This window comes from Rhincodon typus, chromosome 39 (genome assembly GCF_021869965.1).
Source record: "Rhincodon typus isolate 14 chromosome 39, sRhiTyp1.1, whole genome shotgun sequence".
In the NCBI taxonomy this organism is placed as follows: Eukaryota; Metazoa; Chordata; class Chondrichthyes; order Orectolobiformes; family Rhincodontidae; genus Rhincodon; species Rhincodon typus.
Genome location: NC_063370.1, coordinates 8,642,727 through 8,653,092, shown reverse-complemented (window position 1 = coordinate 8,653,092; position 10,366 = coordinate 8,642,727).

Sequence of the window (10,366 nt, the reverse complement as noted above, 5' to 3'; positions counted from 1 at the left end):
TGTGAAGACTGATGCAAAGTAATTATTCAGTCCCTCGGCCATTTCCTAGTCCCCCACTACTATCTCTCCAGCATCATTTTCCACTGGTCCAATGTCCACTTCTGCTTCTCTTTTGCCCTTTATATACCTAAAGAATCTCTTACAGTCTTCAATTATATTACTGGCTAGCTTACCCTCATATTTAATCTTCTCCCTCCTTATTTCTTTTCTTGTTGCCTTCTGTTGGTTTTTGTAAGCTTCCCAATTCTCTGGTTTCCCACTGCCCTTCACCACATTATATGTTTTCTCTTTTGCTTTTACACTATCCCTGACTTCCTTAGTCAGCCATGGTTGCCTCATCCTCCCTGTACCATGCTTCTTTTTCCTAGGGATGAATTTTCGCTGCGTCTCCTGAATTACTCTCAGAAACTCCTGCCGTTGCTGTTCCACTGTCTTTCCTGCTAGGCTCCTCTTCCAGTCAATTCTGCCCAGCTCCTCCCTCATACCTCTGTAGTCGCCTTTATTCAGCTGTAATACCGTTACCTCTGATTCTATCTTCTCCCTCTCAAATTGCAGAGTAAATTCAATCATATTATGGTTGCTGCCTCCTAAGGGTTCCTTTACCTTAGGCTCCCTTATCAAGTCTGCCTCATTGCACAACACTAAATCCAGCATTGCCTGTTCCCTAGTGGGTTTCACCAGGTGGGTAGAGAAGGTCCCAGGTCACTTTAACGAAGAATAGCAGGAGAGTTTTCTCCAGTCTTCCTGGTTAATATTTATCTTTGAATGAATTAGCCCAGAAATCAGCATTTAGAACATAGAACAGTACAGCACAGGAACAGGCCCTTCGGCCCACAATGTTGTGCCAAACATGACACCAAGTTAAACTAATCCCTTCTGCCTGCCCTTGGTCCATATCCCTCCATTCCTTGCATATTCATGTGCTTATCTTAAAGCCCCTTAAATGCCCCTATCGTATCTGCCCCCACCAACACCCCTGGCAGCACATTCCAGACTCCTACCATCCGTGTATAAAAAACTTGCCCTTCACATCTTTTTTGAACTTTCCCCCTCTCACCTTAAATGCATGCCCCCTACTTTTAGACATTTCAACTCTGGGAAAAAGATTCTGACCATCAACCCTATCTATGCATCTCATGATTTTATAGACTTCTATCAAGTCTCCCCTCAGCCTCTGCCACTCCGGAGAAAACAGCCTGAGTTTTTCTAGCCTCTTCTTATAGCTGATACCCTCTAATCCAGGCAGCATCCTGGTAAACCTCTTCTGCACCCTCTCCAAAGCCTGCGAACACAGCTGAACACAATACTCTAAGTGTGGCCTGACTGATGTCTTACAAAGTCTTATTTTATTGTGTTATTTTCACAGTTTGTGTTTGTGGGAGCTTGCTGTGTACAAATCGAGTATCACATGACAACTGGCTAGAATACAGAAGCTGTTTGTTTGTGGTAAAACACTCGGCAGATCCTGAAGTTGTGTAAAGTGGTATATAGTGATTTTGCCACTTGATTTCCTCCCTGCTCCAGTCGAGAGCTGGGTCAGTTAAAGTGACATTCACACCATGGTAGCACAGCCAGGTGGGCTTTGCTTCTGAGAGCTTCTGGACTATTCCACCTCAACGTTAAAGTAGGGGGGATGCATCATGACTGAATATGACCCTTCCATCCACGTTGTTTAGAAAGGCCGGAGGTCACTGTGTAACAATAGAGAGAGGACGTTTTTTTTTTATTCATTCATGGGATGAGGGGGCAGGTCAGCATTTATTGCCCATCCCTAATTGCCCCAGACAGCGGTCAAGCGTCAACCACATTGCTGTGGGTCTGGAGTCACATGTAGGCCCAGACCAGGTAAGGATGGCAGCTTCCTTCCCTAAAGGATATTAGTGAGCCAGATGGCACAAAAACAGAAGTTGCTGGAAAAGTTCAGCGGGTCTGGCAGCATCTGTGAAGAAAAAAAATCACAGAGTTAACGTTTCAGGTTCAGTGACCCTTCCTCAGAACTGACCTGAAACGGTAACTCTGAGTTTTTTCCAACCCAGATGCTGCCAGACCCGCTGAGCTTTTCCAGCAATTTCTGTTTCTGTTCCTGATTTACAGCGAGTGCAGTTCTTTCGTTTTCTTTTAGTGAATCAGATGGGTTTTTCTGACAATCGACAGTAGATTCATGGTCATCATTAGACTCCTCATACTAGGTTTTTATCGAATCAAAATTCCACCATCTGCTGTGGTGGGATTCGAACCCAGGTCCCCAGAGCATTACCTGGGCCTCTGGATTAATAGCTCGTGATGGGAATTCTTCCCTGACAATCTGTAGCCCCTGCCCTCTCTCTGATGCACATTAGGAATAGTCGCTGCTGTGATGTACCATGGGCTGGTTGTATCTGTAAAACCCCTCAGCTCCTTCCGGAGGTACAAACAGTCGGAGCCAGGAATACCTTCGGAACAGGAGGCCTGTGGGTTCAGATCCCACTCCAAGCCTGGGGTGTAAGGTTGTCCCTGACACTCACACTGCTGTACTGAGGAAGGGCTGCTCAGCTGCGATCGTCTGGATAGGATCTTACACTGATGTCCTGTTTACGCTCTGGGAGGATAGAAGGCCATTCAGCCCTTTGACTATGTGCTGCAATTCAATGGCTGAACCTCAATCTTGTGTCACGTTCCTGTCTGCCCCTCATAGAATCCCGCCAGTGCAGAAAGAGGCCATTTGGTCCATTCTGTTCACACCGACCCTCTGAAGGTCCTCTCACCCAATCCCCCTCCAATATTCCTGTAACTCTGCATTGCCCATCGCCAACCCACCCATCCCTGGGCACTACGGGGCAATTTAGCATGGCCAATCCACTCTAACCTGCACACCTTTGGACTGTGGGAGGAAACCGGAGCACCCGGAGGAAACCCACGCAGACACAGGGAGAACGTGCAAACTCGACACAGACAGTTGCCCGAGGGTGGAATCGAACCTGGGTCCCTAGCACTGTCAGGCAGCAGTGCTAACCCACTGGGCCACCGTTTTCATTTCATACTCTTTGACGCCTTTAATATCTAAAAAATGATCCATCTCATTCTCAGTCATATTGAGTGACTTTGCCCCCCCAGCCTCCAGCAGGAGGGTATTCCACAGGGTCACTACATTCTGAGTGAAGAAATCTTTACTCATCTCTGTCCCAAATGGCCTATGCCATACCCTGAGACTGTGTCGCCTGGTTCTGCACTGCCCACCCAAAGAAACACTGTCCCTCTCCAGGAGAAACACTGTCCCTGTCCAGCCCTGTTAGAGTTTATGTCGTTTGTAAAAGATTCTGGGACCCTATTTGACAGGAGAGTACAGCTCCCTGTGCCTTGAGCTGGGATCCATCGCATGATCGATAGCACCAAAATAGATCACCTGCTCATTACATATGCTGCCTGCATGCGTCTAGTGGAAGCCAGTCTGTTTGAGACGTGTAGTGGCCAAAGACAGTATCTGTATCTAAGCTGGTATAGCCATGATGAGCCAAATAACTTTCTCTGCACTGTGAAGTCCTTCCTCTCTCTGTCTCTTCAATGGGGATCTCAAGCCCAGGCCCTCCCTGCCCATTGAATAGGGGGTAAGTGATCCCAAAGAACTACCTGGAGATCAGTGAGGGAGCTCTCTCTGCAATTTTCATCCTTAACCGTCTGCACACAATGCAGTCAGCATTTTCTTCTGCCTGAGCCCTTACTGAGCACCGACTTTCCTACATCCATTTATGGACAGTCACTGTTCATTGCCCATCCCTAACTGCCGCTTGAGGAGGTGGCAACGAGCTGCCTGCTCGAATCACTGCAGTGGTGTAGCGACACCCATAGTGATGGCACTGTAACCCTGAAGGAATGGCAATAAATTTCCAAGTGAGGTTTGGAGGGGAACTCGCAGGGGGTGGGGTTCCCATGTATCTGCTGCCCTTGCCCTTCCAGGGGGCATAGATGGCAGGTTTGGAAGGTGACAATACCGGGAGGTTTAGGAGAGTGTGGAAGGGTGAGCAAGATTTGAAACAGTGCGCATTAACAGCTGGTATCTAAATACGCAGACCTTGAAGCTGCTATAATTTTTATCCAAATCCTTCAATTTGTTGCATAATGCTGACACTTCCAGGCTGTCTTAGCATTCTCCTCTGAAACACAGCCATGTGCTAGTGTCTCTTAGAGAGCGAGCACATTGTGGCAATGCAATGATATAGATACCGGGCATTAAGTTACCTTCCCCCTTACACAGTGCATCATTCGTAAGACAAGGCAGTGAGGACAGCATCTTTAATTATTTATCTTTCTGCATTTATTTACAGGGTCTTGTTATCACTAGCTGGGCCAGCATTTATTGCCCATCCCTAATTGCCCCTTGAGAGCCCACTGCAGCAGCCCTGTGGATATCCCTGTTAGGCAGGACCTGGTGGGATTTCGATAAGAGGAGGGGGTGGCTATTCCATCGTGGGAGGCAGCACCTTTCTCACAACAGCCACAGGCTTGCCCTTCCCAACAGGTGGCACTCTCGAGTTGATCTCATCATTGCAATTCAGTCGATTTTTAAAAAAATTCAAATTCCATCATCTACCAGAATAGGATCGCTTTATTTTTAAATAAATTAACCTATTTTTCCTAATTGACTTGTTGCTTTCTCCCCAGGGATACAGCTGAGCTCTTCCCAGCATTTTCTGTTTCTGATCTCCAGTTCTTTCAGTTTATTATGCTACTGTACACCTTGAGAGCAGGTGGGGATTGAACCTGGGCCTACCTAGTCCAGGGATAGGGACACTACCACTACAATACAAATGGGCTGTGGAGTGCTAGCCTAGTGACATTACCGCTACACCGTGGCATCCCCTAAAACATTTTTAAGACGGAGCGGATAGATTTCAGGCGGCAGAAGATTATTGGGGTAGATGGGAATGTGGACTGGATGTTGCAGTTAGATCAGTCAAATACAGGAACAGACGAGAGGGGCTGAATAGCCTACTCCAGCTCCTAATTTGTACTTTCAACCTTCGGAAGGGGGGCTAACCCAAATGATGTGGCTGCTTGCTCAACTGCATATCTCTGGATTCAGATCAAAAAATTTTTAGTCGCTCTGACTTAAAATTGTATTTAAAACTTTTAGGCTGCAGGGTTAAATGTGGATGACTTTAAATATTCACATGGCTTATTGTAGGATAATAATCTGATTTATGAAATATAAATCTTGCTTCCTATGCTTTCCTGGAAACATTAATTATTGTGAACCTGCCCTCAATTAAAGCCCCAATCCATTTCAATGCAAGTAATTGCGTTTCATGTTAAAACTTGGCTCAAAATTATATTTAAATGTCTTGACAAGGTACAATATACACATCCCCAAATTGGATGACTGTGGAGTGGCTCAGTGGTTTAGCACTGCTGCCTTACAGTGCCAGGGACTGGGTTTGATTCCAACCTCAGGTGACTGTTTGTGTGGAATTTCAACATTCTCCCTGCGTCTGTGTGGGCTTCCTCCGGGTGCTCTGGTTTCCTCCCACAGTCCAAAGATGTGCAGGTTTGAGTGGCTTGGCCGTGCTAAATTGTCCCATAGTGTCCAGGGGTGTGCAGGCTGGGTGGGTTAGTCATGGGAAATGCAGGGTTATAGCATAGGGATTTGGGATGCTCTTCAGAGGATCAGTGTTGATTTGATGGGCTGAATAGCCTGTTGGAGGTTCTATAAGTTGACAATAACCCTGAAGAAGTGTTACTGGACTCAGAGATAGTAGGAACTGCAGATGCTGGAGAATCCGAGACAACAAGGTGCAGGGCTGGATGAACACAGCAGGCCAAGCAGCATCATAGGAGCAGAGAGGCTGACGTTTCGGGCCTAGACCCTTCATCAAACGTCAGCCTCTCTGCTCCTAGGATGCTGCTTGGCCTGCTGTGTTCATCCAGCCCTGCACCTTGTTGTTACTGGACTCTAACTGTTTCTTTCCTCACAGTGATACTGAGTTTCTCCAGCAATTTCAGATCTCCAGCACCTTCAAGTTTTTTTTTTCAATACATTCACAGGATGAGAGCATTGCTGGCTGGGCCAGCATTTATTGCTCATCCCTAGTTAAGGGGCAACCACATTGCTTAATGGTCTGGAGTCACATGTAGGCCAGACTGGGTAAGGATGGCAGATTTCTTCCCTAAAGGACATTAGTGAACCAGGTGGGTTTTTCCTGACAATTGACAAAGGATTCACGGTCATCATTAGGTTCTTAATTCCAGATTTTTATTGAATTCAAATTCCACCATCTACCACGGCAGGATTTGAACTGGGGTCGCCAGGACATTACCTGGGTCGCTGGATTAACAGTCCAGTAATAATACCACTAGGCCATCACCTTCCCCCCACCCCTGTTTAAAATAGATGTCCACTGTCCAACACTGTCCTTGTTTCAAGTTGTGTTGGTGCCCTGTGTACATTGGCTCCCCTGTCTGAGTGCGAACCACCATAACTCTGCGTCAGGACGCTATGGGTTCAGGTTCCCAGCCTGGAGCTCACAAACCAGCACAACACTTCCTTCCTGCAGTGCCTACAGAGTGCTGCATTGTCAGAGATGTGGGATGTAAGACTGGGACCCCGTCTGCCTTTTCAGATGAGAAGACCCCAGGCCCCTAGTTTGAAGAAGTACCCCGTGGCATCAAAATGTATCCCCGAACCGACCTCGCCAAGAGAAAAGCAGATCATCTTATCGTTATTGTTAAGTTTATGGCCAATTCCCAAACTACAAGGTGAGTCAGTAGCTCTTCAACCAAGGAAGCAATTTATTACACATCTATACAGCTGGTCCTAGACTGACCCAAAGGTCCCACCTCCAGGTCTCCTGACCACCTTTCTTAACAGGACAACAATCGGCCCCAACCATTTCCTCTGGAGCGTCGGAGGGTGAGGGGGTGACCTTATAGAGGTTTATAAAAATATGAGGGGCATGGATAGGGTTGAAGAGCCAAGGTCTGTATCCCCAGGGTAGGGGAGTCCAAACCTAAAGTGTATAGGTTTAAGGTGAGAGGGGAAAGATGTAACAGGGACCTAAGGGGCAACTTTTTCACACGTGGGGGTAGGTGGGGTGCGGAGAGTGCGTGTATGGAACGAGCTGCCAGAGGAAGTGGTGGAGGCTGGTATAATTACAACATTTAAAAGACATCTGCATGGGTACATGAATAGGAAGGGTTTATAGGGATATGGGCCAAATGCTGGCAAATGAGACTAGATTAATTTAGGATATCTGGTCAGCATGGATGAGTTAGACCAGAGGGTCTGTTTCCTTGCTGTATGACTCCATGACTCTAGAACCTCTCCCTTTCTCCTCCTTTAAAACACTTGTGAAAACGCTCCGAACTTCACTTTGAGAGAGACAGAGAGACAGAGAGTGAGAGACAGAAAGACACAGATGGAGAGACAAACAGAGAGAGGCAGAGACAGAAAGAGACAGAGAGAGAGAGAGACAGAGAGGGAGACAGAGAAAGACAGAGAGACAGAAAGATAGAGAGACAGATGGAGAGAGAAAAACAGAGAAAGGTAGAGAGCAAGAGACAAGGAGGAGAGTGGGAGAGAGAGGGAGAGAAAGAGAAAGAGAGAGAAACAGAGAAAGAGACAGAGAGAGAGATAGAGAGATAGATAGAGAGAGGGAGAGAGAGACAGGGACACAAAGAGAGTGAGACAGAGAGACAAGGACACAGAGAGTGAGATAGACAGAGAGAGAGCTAGAGAGAGAGAGAGAGAAAGAGAGAGGCACAGAGAGAGATAAAGACAGAGACAGAGACAGACAGAGAGGGCAGAGAGAGAGAGGCAGAGAGAGACAGAGACAGGGAGAAGTAGAGACAGAGAGAGAGAGAGACAGAACCAGAGACAGACAGAGGGACAGACAGAGCAAGAGAGACAGAGAGAGACTGGGACAGACAGAGAAAGGTAGAGAAAGAGAGACAGTGAGAGAGAAACAGAGACAAAGAAGGAGAGAGAGGGAGGGCGAGAGAGAGAGAAACAGTGACAGAGACAGAGAGAGAGACAGAGAGACAGATAGATAAAGGGAGCGAGAAGAGAGAGACAGCAACACCGACTGAGTGAGACAGACAAGGACACAGGGAGAGAATGAGATAGAGAGAAGGAAAGAGAGAGAGAGAGAGGCAGAGAGACAGCAACAGAGAGACAGAGAGACAGAGAGAGAGGCAGAGACAGAGAGAGAGGCAGAGAGACACAGAGACAGAGTGGGAGAGAGAGAGAGACAGTGACACAAAGCGAGAATGAGACAGAGAGAGATAGGGAGAGGCAGCGAGAGACAGAGAGAGAAAAAGAGAGAGAAACAGACAGACAGAAAGAGAGAGACAGTGACAGAGAAAAAGAGCAGAGAGATGGAGAGAGACAGAGACAGGGACAGAGACAGACAGAAAAAGGTAGAGACAGAGAGATAGAGACAGAGACAGAGATAGAGACAGAGGGAGAGAGAGACAGAGAGAGAGCGAGAGACAGGGGTCCTGCTGTTTCTAATCTGCAGAAGCCAAGTTCTAGGTCAGTTTAATCATGGCCTCTACATTGAGCTAATTTTTGGCTTTGAACAGATAGTGAGGATGCGCCTGTGACAAAATCAGCTTGTTCTCCAGAGGAATTGTGTGCAAATCTGTCCGAGGGACACAGGGCACAAAAAAAATCATTAGCGCACAGAGGAGGAAATGAAGAGGAAAAACACCTTAAATTACCCTCAACTGCACGGCTACCTCCCACTGTAAGGAAATGACAGGCCTGTGATGTATTCTTTCCTGCAGACTCAGTGGACTGAGGGTAAAAATAGCTGGCAATTATTAAAAAGAGACTCTATTCACAAGGGAGAAAATGGATGTATTCTGTTTTCGAGGTGACTGGAGAATGAGGTCTAAGTTGGTAAGAGCAACAAAACCAATTTGCATTTATAGAGTGCCTTAAACATCCAATAGAGCATTGCACAGGAGGCGTGATGGAACAAGATAGATGCTGAGATAAAGAAGGAGGTATTAGGTGCTTAAGAGATCCAAGCAGATTAGTGAACTGCATAACAAGATTAACATCCTTTCCTCATTAACATGTTTTATCACGCGGGCTGCAGTCTCACAAATCTCTATCTGTGAACTACCAACCCAGGGTCCCGAAAAACCTAAAGAACTGCAGATGTTTGAAACAGAAACAGAAATTGCTGGGAAAATTTCAGCAGGTCTGGTTGCATCTGTGGAGAGAAATCAGAGTTATTTGTGTTTCTGGTTCAGTGACCCTTCTTCAGAACAGAATCCCAATAGTGTTCCAACTTACTCTCTTTCAGCTGTTTTGGAAATCAGCAAATGACTAACCAATTGACTTCAAGGGCCAGCATGGATGGCACAGTGGCCCAGTGGTTAGCACTGCTGCCTCACAGCATCAGGGACCCAGGTTTGATCCTGCCCTCGGGCGACTGTGTGGAGTTTGCACATTCTCCCTGTGTCTGCCTGGGTTTGCTCTGGTTTCCTCCTGCAGTCTAAAGATGTGCAGGTTAGGTGGATTGGCCATGCCATAGTGTCCAGGGATGTTTAGCTTAGGTGGGTTAAACATAGGAAATGCAGGGGTAGGGGAATGGGTTGGGGTGGGATGCTCTTTGGAGGTGTGGTGTGGACTTGTTGGGCCAAATAGCCTGTTTCCACACTCTAAGGACTCCAAGAACTGGCCCTTAAGGAGACACAAACTACCTTGGCCAATGGAAACTTACAAAATTAATGCCAGCTGGATGATGTAGAGCAGCATGCTGTGCAATGTTTCATGTCTGCCAGGAGGTGCCATGTGTTCCCCCTCTATGGACACCCAGGTACAGGCATGGCCCCACATGGAGTGGGGGGGCAGCAATGGCCTAGTGGTATTAGTGCTGGACTATTAGCCCAGAGACCCAGATAACATTCTGTGGGGACCTGGGTTCAAATCCCACCACAGCAGGAAAATGGATATTTGAATTCAATAAAATACCTGGAATTAATAATCTAATGATGACTGTGAGCCCATTGTCAATTGTTGGAAAAACCCCATCTGGTTCACTAATGCCCTTCCTTTAGGGAAGGAAACTGCCATCCTTACCTGGTCTGGCCTACATGTGACTCCAGACCCACAGCAACATGGGTGACCTTATAGAAGTTTATATAAACCATGAGGGGCATGGATAGGGTGAATAACCAAGGTCTTTTCCCCAGGACAGGGGAGTCCAAAACTAGAGGGGTATAGGTTTAGGGTGAGAGTGGAAAGATTTAAAAGGGACCTGAGGGGCAACTTTTTTATGCAGTGGACAGTGTGAGCTGCCAGAGGAAGTGGTGGAGGCCGGTATAATTACAATATTTAAAAGGCATCTGGATGGGTACATGAATAAGAAGGGTTTAGAGGGAT